At 51.2% G+C, this 11,338-nt stretch overlaps 1 long non-coding RNA gene across 1 annotated transcript; it reads right to left on the reverse strand.

Annotated features, from left to right (window-relative positions):
- Window positions 1-3,554: 3,554 nt before the first annotated feature.
- LOC105745148 (uncharacterized) lies at window positions 3,555-9,168 on the reverse strand. Its single transcript, XR_001117965.3, has 3 exons — window positions 9,026-9,168; window positions 5,463-5,604; window positions 3,555-4,269 (listed from the first exon to the last, which is right to left on the reverse strand). It is a non-coding gene; the product is annotated as an uncharacterized lncRNA (long non-coding RNA).
- Window positions 9,169-11,338: the final 2,170 nt, after the last annotated feature.

Consider the following 11,338-nt stretch of genomic DNA (forward strand, 5'->3'; position numbering starts at 1 on the left):
TCCAGGCTTCGAGGAGGCCGCGGCGGCGCCGTTTGCTTCTCTCCCAGAAGGAGAGATGGACCAGCCTTTGCTTCCCTCCTGCTCCGGCAGAGCCACGAGGGAAGCAGGAGCGAGGGCGCAGCTGTACACTGGTTGTTGCAGGCTGTACAGTGGGCACGTGGACGTGAGAGTGCCGGCGCTGGAGGGGGACGCGGGGCCCGGAGGTTAAGAGTCTTCTGGGATCCCCTCCAACCCCCCCACCCCGCGAGTGGTGGAAAGGCGGAGCCCAGACGTAAGCCTCCTGGCTCCTGGACGCCAGCTTCCTCCACCCCCGACGGCTGCCTCATGGAAATCCTCAGCGCCCCTGCTCCTCCGCACAGCCCCAGGGCCGCCGAGCTCCCCCGCTGCAGGGGCAGCCCAGCCCGCTGCTCTGTCAGCCCGAGGAAAACAGCCCCTCTGGGCCTCAGAGAGCCTGCACGCACCTTTCTCCTCCAAGACCCTTTCCTGCCCACCTGGCCTTTTCTCCAGGCTCCGGAAGGCTCGAGTGTCAGCCTGGGTTCTCGGGGCCATCAACACAAAGGTTTATGGTGAAGAGAAAGTTTTTTACAGAATCGCCGGAGGGGTGGGTTGGAGAACCAGGCTTCTGAGACCCTGCATCAAGGACCACCGTGGTCTCCATTCTAAACCCCTTCTCCCCTGACTTCTTAGTAGTAGAGGCCAAGGAGTGAAACGTCTTAGTTTGCCAAGGCAGCTAGTACAAGTGCTAGACAATGGCTTGGCTTAAGAACAGGACTTTATTGGCTCACAGTTTAGTTTAGGAGGCCGGATGTTCCAAATCAAGGCTTATGCAAGGGTTGCTCTTTTCCCAGGTCAGTAGCGCTCTGGTGATGGCAGGCGTCCATCACAGGGCGTTGTCCTCTCCTAGCTCTTCTGTTGCCCGCTGACTCCAGCTTCTGGCTCCTTCCTGTGGCTCTCTATAATGCCTCCAGCTATCCAGATTAAGACCCACTCTACTTCGGCTGGGCCACACCTTCACTAAAATAACGTCTTCTAGAGGTCCATTTCCAGCTAGGCTCACAGCCACAAGGGCGAGGGGAAGAGTGTGTCCTCCGGGCACCATTCTTCTCCTGCCCACACTTAAAAAGGAAGCGGAGAATGCTGCTACCCCTTACACCCTTGAACGTGTGCCCACCGGGTCTCCTTAGCTCCTGCCAGGGTGCCAGGAGCTGCTTAGCCCTCCAGCACCATCATGTTTGTGAAACTCTGCTACTAACCATGGCCTGAGATAGAAAGAAAAGGTCAAAGGAAAGAGGAGGAAAATCCATCTGCTCTGTACTCTATTGGAAAGGAAGTAAATACAAATAAATACAGGCCACGGTCTTCACTTCTGCAGCTGGGCACAGGGTGCTTGGTGACGTGGCTCCCTTTCTCCACATCCATGTCCCCTTTGCCTTCAGCCAGCACGTCATCAGCCTGCATCTCTTCACCTCATGGAGTGGCCCACCCATGCCAGCATTCCCAAGGGACTCAAGCCCTGAGTAACCCTGTCTGCCTTTGGCATCTGGGTGTCGTCATCGCCCATTTGCTCTTGCCCTTGGACATGGCAGTGCTTGCAGGTCCTGCAGGCAGTCTCCAGGTTCCATCCAAATCCCTTCCTGTCCCCATTGTGTTCCGGCCAGCCTTTGTCCCCTTGATGTCTGGGGTTGAATTCCAGCTCTCCATCAACTAGCTGGGCGACCTGGGCGAGTTATTCAGCATCCCTGTGCCTCCATTCCCTTACGAGGATAATGGAAGTGACGGTGCCCTCAAATGTTTCTTAAGAAATCCTTTATGAGGCCCCAGTGGAGGCTGAAGGTGAGGAGGAGGTGAGGTATGACTCAGCGTGCTGGGAGTGGTCCACCTGCCCATGCAGTTACCTTTGGGCTATCTGCATGCAAGCTGAATCCAAAGCCCCCTGGGAGGAGGGTAGGCTGCCAGGCCTGGCCTACTTTATGGCCTGATAGCACCTCGACTGTATGGCCAGCTTGAACGGCCACGTGACTTTCCGTGGTCTCAGGCGCAGCCTGAACTGGAGCCCAGCAGCAAGCTGGAACTTGCTTCTCAAAGAATCATAATTTTATTTCTTAAGAGGATGTGGCTTTGCTCCAAACCCCGGGGCCCTCTGATCTGAGTCTTCCATTTGCGTTTGCCCTAGTCTGCACACGGCGTCTCCTTGAGCGCCCACTGGGCCTGTTGAGTCCTGAGTGCCGCATACAGACCTGTGGGGACCGCAACCTCCGCGAAACTTTCCTGGAGCTGGAGCACTTTCAAAACTGGCACACTCTGGGGCTTCTTGCTAATTGGATGAAAGCAGCACGGGTCAAGGATTATCAGTTACCTGCCGGAGTGCCATTGCATTCATGATCTTCTGTAGAAATGGAGCCCTGTACAGCATGGCTGGATGAAAAACTGTTTTTACCTGGCTTCCCACATAGGCATGTGGGAAAGGGATAAGTTTAATTTTCACAAAGGGGCAGCCAGAGCCAGCTCTGCTCTTTGAGCAGGTAGAGTAGGGGTTCTAGCGGCTTTGGCATGCCAGGAATTTGAAAAGTGGGGCTGAAACAAAGGGGGGCCAATGGTGTGTGCTGGGGCGGGGCTAAAGCGGGGGCCAATGGTGAGTGCTGGGGCGGGGCTAAAGTGGGGGGGCCAATGGTGAATGCTGGGGGCGGGGCCAGTAGTGAAAGCATGCCCAATTTGAAAAGTGCTGCAGGAGTGAAAACAGCGCTGAGCCCACCCGGCCCTCCAGAGTGTAGGGAGCAGGGGAGCTGGGAATCAGAGCAGGAACGTGTAAGGTAGTTAGGTGTCTTGGATAGGCTGCAACCCCTGAAGTACCCAATCAATGGGGAACAGGGGAGGGACCCACATGTTAGGTTTAGGGTATAAATATCACTGTTTCTTGACGTTTGGCGCACCAGCCATTTTACCCAGGTCGAGGACCCGTTTTTGCAAGATCGTTAATCAAATTCTTTTCTCCTCCACAATCGGGTGACCTATTGTTTTGTTACAGGCGAAGCTTGCTTTCTCACAATCTTGGGGGCTCATCCAGTACCCAAAGCTTCAGAGGGGACCCCCAGGACAGAAAAGGGGAAGGCGCACCCCACTGATTGAGTGGTCTCGGACTCTGCCGCTGGGGGACCGCCTTTCACAGCTGGAAGGACCCAAGACCAGACACTTAGATCTGCCAATTGTAGGTGAGAAAAGGGGAAGGAAAACCTGCCTCTCAGTGACCAGGATGCCCTGTGCACGGGCCAAGGTAAGAAAAGGGGCTATTAAGTGTTGGCTTGGTGGTGGGCAAATTCTGATGAGTCTGGGCTTGAAAGAAGCCCAGACAAGATGTCAACTTTACTTTTATTGTTCTTTTTGTGTTTTTCTCTTCATTCAGTGTATGTTTTAATACCTCTGGGTGCTAATTTTAAATTGACAATGAAAATTCTTAAAAGAGCTCTATTCAAATGGCTAAAACTAAAATAATTTTTTAAAAAAGGAACTTATGTAATAAATAAATAAATAAAGTATGGAAATCTTGAAATGCCTAAATTGAGAAGAATAGTTTATTATTTTTTCACAGAACAGAATGAGGGATATGAGACTTAAGTAGATATAGAAAGAAATAAAAAGTTTATTGGAGTGCTGACTAAAATTTGTTAAGTTTGTTTAAAAGAATGTGTTTTTTCCTAAGATAAGATAGCTGGTTTTCATAAAATCAGGGTGGAAGCATGTAGGACAGAACTTGAATGCATATGGCAAGTTGTAGAAGGTCCTGTAGAAGGTAGCACTGAGTAAGGGAATGTGTTTTGTGAACATGGAATTTGTCCTGAGATGAAGCAACTATTGTCTATGTGGTTATGGATAGTTATAAGAAGTTTGTAGAAGCAATGTTTAAACCAAAATATTTGAATGGCTAATTCCAGTAAGTCATTATTAAACAGAAACTGAATTGATTTTAATAGCAGAAAGTAGCTTCATAACAGGAAAAACTGTCAGAGGCTACCTCAATCTTCATATTAAAGTGGTGGTAAAGGAAGACAATCTTGATTCCATTGGACATCTCTATTGCTGAAGTAAAATACTTGTTACTTAATGTCATCGTGGTAAAGATGTAGAAGTAAAAATCTCCGTGGTGCTGAAGGACGCTGTGCACCAGGCCAGTGGAGTCCTGGAGCCGACCATCCCAGCTTCTCTCTAGAGTCAGTGCTGCAGCGTGCTGGCTGTGTAGGGGACAGGCTAAGTGGAGCAGTGATTACTAGAGTGCTGTGAGCAGAACATAAACATAATTGGCATTATGACCTGCTCCCATGGAGAGACACCTTGTATGGTATTGCAAGCCTGCAGCTTAGCTCTATTAATTGCAACTCAAAAAGAAACGTATGCACTCATTAGTGCATTGACTGGTATTAAGTATCATACCTATATCTCACTTATTCAAGACATATGCTTGATGATTATGGTGATATCTTTTCTACATCATATGCAGAGAGATATTGAACATGTTAAAATGTTCTGGTAACTTCATTTTCTATGTAGTTAATAAACATGCTTAATCCAAGTCTCCCTCCTAGCCCTACTCTAAAACCTGTCCCACTCCTATCCTGGGGAGGACGGGCAAACCCACATGCCATCCTGCCAGGGCTAAGCATTTCCTTACCAGGAAAGAAACAGTAAATGAGGTGGCTGGAATCCACTTCAGCTTAACCCTTTCAAGATAGTCTTTGGGTAACTTTTCCTTACCCAGGACCTAGAAACCAGTTTCTCATGAAAACCTACAAAATAAAGCCCATCAACTTTGAGAAGTTGCAGCTTTTAGGCACCTGGCCTTTTCTATTTTTGTGGCCCAGTATCCTTTCAATGATACCCTATATCCTCAAACTTCAAATTAAGTTTATTTATTCCATCTTGTTAACCATACAGGGATTTCAGCCAGTTTCACTCAGGGTGCCATAGTTGTCTTCCTCCAACCATGATTGAATAGGAAGAGGGTTTCACACCTTGTCGGGAGGACTGAAGACCTTCCTTCCTTAGAATTGAAGATCTCTTTCTTAAGAATTATACACAGGAAGTGGATTTGGCTTAACAGATAGAGGTTCAAACCCAGGGCCTCCTGACCCGTGTGGAGCTGGCGCACTTGCAGTGCTGATGCGTGCAAGGAGTGCTGTGCCACACAGGGGTGTCCCCCACGTAGGGGAGCCCCACATGCAAGGAGTGCACCCTGTAAGGAGAGCCACCCAGCACGTAAAAAGTGCAGCCAGCCCAGGGTGGTGCCACACACACAGAGAGCTGACACAGCAAGATGACACAACAAAAAGGGACATAGATTGCCAGTGCCACTGACAAACAGACAAAGGAAAACACACAGCGAATGGACACAGAGCAGACAACTGGGGGAGGCAGGGAAGGGGAGAGAAATAAATAAAAAATAAATCTTAAAAAAAAAAAAGAATACATACCCACTTTATCCTCTACTTTGTCATCCCTCAGGCATCATGGTTTGCTGGCCCAGACCCGGCCTCTCGAATTCACTGTCCATCAACACCAACCCAGCAGTTTGGTCCTAATCAAGTCATGGAAGGAGTCCAAACTTCAGCCAACCTGGGAAGGACCCCATCAAGTTTTGTTGACAGCTGAAACTGCGGTCTGGACAGTAGAAAAAGGCCGGACCCACGACTCTCGAGTAAAAGGATCAGTACCTGAACCAGACGATAAGTGACCAACAACACTGTCCAAGTCCTGGGAAGAATAACTCCAACTCCAGATCCCTTAAGGATCACTCTGAGAAGGCAGTACTTGGGAGGGCGTATCAGAAAGGGGGAGGGACTGCTCAGACTCTATGTCAGTGAACTTTGCAGGAAGATATCCCTCCACTAGAGAGATGGCTACTATCTACAAACACCTTGTCTAGTGCCTTAAGAGACGAGCAGATGGAGGATTTAATGTTCCTGAAAATGGGAATAATTATACTGACTGTGATGTTTCAGAGTCAGGCCATGACAAACCCTGTTAAACTGACAGTGAATGCAACTGAAGGCCTCGAGCCTCAGCCTGTGCAGTTTGCCGCCTGCCCAGGAAGAAGGTGTAGAGACTTAGGACAGCAGTGGTGGCTGAGTGGGTGAGATAAATATCTATGCCCGGAGTCACCGAGAGGTTATCTCAACCTCCCCCGTCTCGACTGGAGCTTCGTGTGGTGGACTAGCGAGGACAGGGGGGGGACCCCGGGAACGGAGGAGGCCGTACTCACTGGGAACCGTTAGAGGACAAGACGGCCTTTCAGAAAGGTGATACCCACCAGACTGCACAAACCTCCAGTGTGACCTGGTGGTAGGAACCATTAGAAAGGCAGGCAGATTCAGCAACAACAACCACTATTCTTCCCCTGACAGAGTGTATGGGATGGGGGTGGAGGTCACAGGTAAAGCTCCTCTGGGGAGGTTCTGTATTCGAGTCCTTCCTCCCCCTGCAGATGTGACGTCAACAACGTCCCCTCCAGCTCACCCTTCGGAGATGCTAAGGGAAAACCCTCCAAAGGCCAGGTCCCCGATGCAGAATGACCCCAAAGCAGTCAGGATACTTAAGGCAGGGGATTTAAAGCAGACCACAGAAATAGAGACAGGATATGGGGATGGCATTCCTGGGTAGAATGGGTCAAAAATACAGCCCAGAGTCTGAACAAAAGCAACTGTTACGCTTGTGCAACAGGCCGGCCCACTGCTCGTATCGTGCCCTTTACACTAGGTATGCAAACCCTGAAAGGGAGTCTAAGAGCACGGTGTGCCTCTGCCACATGCTGCTCCTGGTCACAATTGAAGTACATTGTCCTCTCTCTCCTCTCCTGCCAAAAAGGGAAACATCAGAGCTGTGCCAGCTTCCCGCCTTGGTCCAGGAAGTCCCTCTGCCTGTCTCTCTAGATGGGGAAAAGAGCTCCAGGACCTCGGGACCGTGGCCCTATGCACACAAGTATGGAACGTGAGTGAGGATAGAACTGGCAAGTTCTCCAGCTTGGCCACACCCCGAGCAGACCTGTGGTGGTAGGTACTGCGGAAAGGGTGTTCTCTGACCGGTGTCACCTGAAAGTGGGAGGAACCTGTGCTCTGGTTCAGTTGGCCATGCCATTCACCCTGGCATTTGAAAAAGAGGAAGAAACACGAAACCAGGGAGAGAGAAAGGAAAGTTTACTTGGTTCCTTTGATGACCAAATTTATCTAGATAGTATAGGAGTTCCCTGGGGAGTCCCCAATGAATTTAAAGCTAGAAATGGGGTAGCTGCAGGATCTGAGTCATTCTTGTTCTGGTGGGTCACCATTAACAAAAATGTGCATTGGATTAACTATATATATTATAGTCAACAAAGATTTTATCAGTTACACTAGGGATACACTTAAGGGAAAAGCAGAACAGTTGAATACTACTAGCCAAATGGCCTGGGAAAATAGGATAGCCCTGGATATGATGCTAGCAGAAAAAGGAGGCATTTGTGTTATGACTGGAGGTAGGTGCTGTACCTTCATCCTCAGCAATACGGCCCCAGACAGGACTATCGCCAAGGCCTTGCAAGGCTTAACAGCCTTATCTGAAGAGTTAGCAGAAAATTCTGGCATTGACAACCCACTCCTGGGGTGGTTAGAGAGGTAGTTTGGAAAATGGGAAGGAGTGGCCCCGTCTGTCCTGACCTCCCTTACCATCGTGGCTGGGGGACCCACAGCAGCTGGATGCTGCATCATCCCACGTGCCCAGGGGTCAGCTCAGAAACTCATTGAAATGGGCCTAAGCAAACAGATGCCCACAGAGCACAAGCTAAACCACCTGCACCCCTGAGAGAGGAAGATCTCCATGATAAAGTGTGAGGAGGCGCTTAGCAGATTTGAGAAAGCAAATTGTGAAAACTAAGAGTCTAAAAGAAAGTGTGGGGATTTGTAGGAAAGGGTTATGTTTAATTTTCACAGAAAGGTGAAGCCAAAGCCGGCTCTGCCATTGGAAAAAGGGTTCCAGCGGCTTTGGCACCAAGAATTTGAAAAGTGGCACCAAAGGGAGGGTGGGGCCAAAGCAAGGGCGAGGCCAATAGCGAAAGTGGCCCCGAATTTGAAAAGCTCTGCCAGGAGTGAAAGCAGCGCCCAGCCCTTGGAATGTAGGGAACAGGGAGTGGTGACTCAGAAGGGGACCATGTGAGTTAATTAGACCTCTCAGACCGTAACTCCTGAAGTACCCAATCAGTGGGGAGCAGGGAGGGACCTGCATGGTAGGTTTAGGGTGTGAATGTCAGTGTTTCTTGCTGTTTTGTGCTCTGGACATTTTATCCAGGTTGTGGGCCAGTCTTGCAAGATCATTAATAAAATTCTTTTCTCCTTCACAATCAGTTGAGCTTTTGTCCTCTTACAAGTGCAGCTTTCTTTCTAACATCTGTCACCCTTTCCTCTACGGTCAGCTGGGCTGCCAGTGCCCGAGCTGCATGGCTACAAGCACGAATGACCAGTACAAGGCCAAGACCGGAAAGTGGACCTGCCCTCTGCCTCACGGGGCTGCGCTGTGACAGAACACGCATGGTGCTGGGTCACGCTGGGCACTTTCTGATGCTGCCAAGAGAAAGGCAGAGGCGAGTGGAAGGAAGCAGGTGAGGGGTGCCGTGGTCCTCCTAGCCGACACCCCAGGGACCTGGGGTTGTCCACCTGCAGCGCGGCCAAGCAGTCCCAGACGCTGGCTCCAAGTTTACCCCGTGCCTGGAACTCCAGCCCCCGTGGCCGACCAGGCGGTGAGGCTGCCAGGGGCCCGGCTGCCAGGGGCGGGCTTCACTCCCGAAATTGCAGGGTGAGCTGAAGCCCTGAGACACCTGACTCCCAGGGGAGGAGTCCCGGCAGCCCCCTGCAGGAGAGATGAGGGCGTGGACAGGCTCCCTGATGGCCTCAGGCTGCCGCCCGCTCCCCACAGCAGGGCGTCTCCACTCTCAGCCTTCAACTCTCCCTCGTTTACCATTGTTTAAGAGAGGGAAGCTGGGGAATAAACAAGCACGTGCGGAACTTACCGCTGGCCTGGATGCTGGTGGTCACAGCCGCCCCCACACCGTGCGGAACGTTTTCTCCCTCCAGGAAAGTTCGCTCGAGCCCCGTGGGGTCAGACCTCCCCAGACCTGGCTCCCTGCAGTCACTGACCCGCCCTCCTGCCTACAGCTTCGCCTTTCCTGAAAGTCAGGCAGGCGGATCCCAGCCCCCGGCCTCTTGTGCTGTCACGTTTGGCAGGGCATCTATTTTTGGAATTCACAAACCTTATCATCCTGCTGCACTGACCATGTTTCCCCCCACTTTCTGTCTTTGCTCCCTGAAAGCTAAAAACACCATTTTGTTGAGCATCTTTCACATGTTTATTTGCCAGTCCTCTCTCTTCTTTGATGACTTGTCTGTTCAAATACTTTGCCCATTTTTATTGGGTTGTTTGTCTTCATATTGTGTTGTAAGAGGTCTTTATACATCTAAATACAAATTCATTATCAGATAGGTGTTTTTAAAAATATGTCTCCCACCTGTAGGTTGTCTTTTTAACTTAATATCTTTTTTTTTTTTTTGAGGTATCAGGGGCCAGGGATTGAACCTGGGACCTTGTATGTGGGAAGCCGGTACTCAACCACTGAGCCACATCAGCTTCCCTGAGTTGTTTTTTTAAAATATTAATTATTTATTTATTTCTCTCCCCTCCCCCCACCCGTTGTCTGCTCTCTGTCCATTCACTGTGTGTTCTTCTGTGTCTGCTTGCATTCTTGTCAGCAGCACCAGGATCTGTGTCTCTCTTTGCTACATCATCTTGCTGAGCTCTCTGTGTGTGTGGAGCCACTCCTGGGTGGGCTGGACCTTTTTCGCACGGGGCGGCTGTCCTTACGGAGGGCACTCCTTGCACATGGGGCTCCTCTACATGGAGGACACCCCTACATGGCACAGCACTCCTTGTGCACATCAGCACTGCACCTGGGCCAGCTCACCACACAGGTCAGGAGGCCCGGGGTTTGAACCCTGGACCTCCCATATGGTAGGTGGACGCTCTTATCAGTTGAGCCAAATCTGCTTCCCCCTTGCTTATTATTTTTGTTTTTTCAGGAGGTACTGGGACCTGAACCTGGGACCTCCTATCCCAGCAGGTGCTAAATGGCTTGAGTCACATTCACTCCCCAACAATGTCTTTTCAAGAGCAGAGGTTTTACATTTTGATGAGGTCTTTTAAAGATTTCTTTTTACTATTTACTGCCTATGCAAGACATCTAACTAACTTTCGTGGGTCCTGCTCTGATTCCCCGTTCCCCATTCCCTACACTCTGGTGGGATGGGTGGGCTCAGCACTGTTTCACCCCCAGTGCGCTTTTCAAATTTGGTGGTGCTTTTACTACTGGCTGGCCCACCCCCAGCACTCACCATTGGCCCTCCCCCTCTGGCCCCGCCCCACACACACCGTTGGCCCTCCCCCTCTGGCCCCGCCCCAGCACTCACCATTGGCCCTCCCCCTCTGGCCCCGCCCCACACACACCGTTGGCCCTCCCCCTCTGGCCCCACCCCCAGCACTCACCATTGGCTCTCCCCACTCTGGCCCCGCCCCCAGCACTCACCATTGGCCCTCCCCCTCTGGCCCCGCCCCCCCACACCATTGGCCCTCCCCACTCTGGCCCCGCCCCAGCACTCACCATTGGCCCCCTTCATTTGGGCGTCACTTCTCCAATTCTTGGCGCACCAAAGCTGCTGGGACCCCTACACTCCCTCGTGGAGCAGCAGAGCCGGCTCCACTTCCCCTTTGTGAACATTACACTTGACCCTTTCCCACAGTGGGCACGTGGGTCTGCCCTGCAGACTCTTGGCCAATGCCGCTTGGTGCTCGCTGGACAGTCCCTGTCATCAGCCCGGCCAGGCCACACAGCCAACACAAGCGCCCCCCCCCCTTAGAAAGAAAGCTGCACCTGTAACAAAACAAAAGCTCACTCAATTGTGCAGGGGAAAAAGAGTTTTATTAACGATCTTGCAATAACGAGGGCGACCTGGATAAAATGACTGGTGGGCCAAACAGCAAGAAACACTGACATTTACACCCTAAACCCAACACGCAGGTCCCGCCCTGTTCCCCCTTGATTGGCTCCTTCAGGGGTTACAGCCTATCCAAATGTCTAACTAAGTCCCCTGGTTCCTGCTCTCAGTTTCTGTCCCGCACTCTCTACACTCCTGCAGGATGGGCAGGCTTGGCGCCACTTTCACTCCTGGCGGCTTTTCAAAATGGCGCTGTTTTCTATATAGGCACCGCGCTTGCTTCTCAGCATTGGCCCTTCTCTATTTGACCCCGCCCCCTGCACTCACCATTGGCTCTC

The sequence above is a fragment of the Dasypus novemcinctus genome, chromosome 10 (genome assembly GCF_030445035.2).
Source record: "Dasypus novemcinctus isolate mDasNov1 chromosome 10, mDasNov1.1.hap2, whole genome shotgun sequence".
NCBI lineage: Eukaryota > Metazoa > Chordata > Mammalia > Cingulata > Dasypodidae > Dasypus > Dasypus novemcinctus.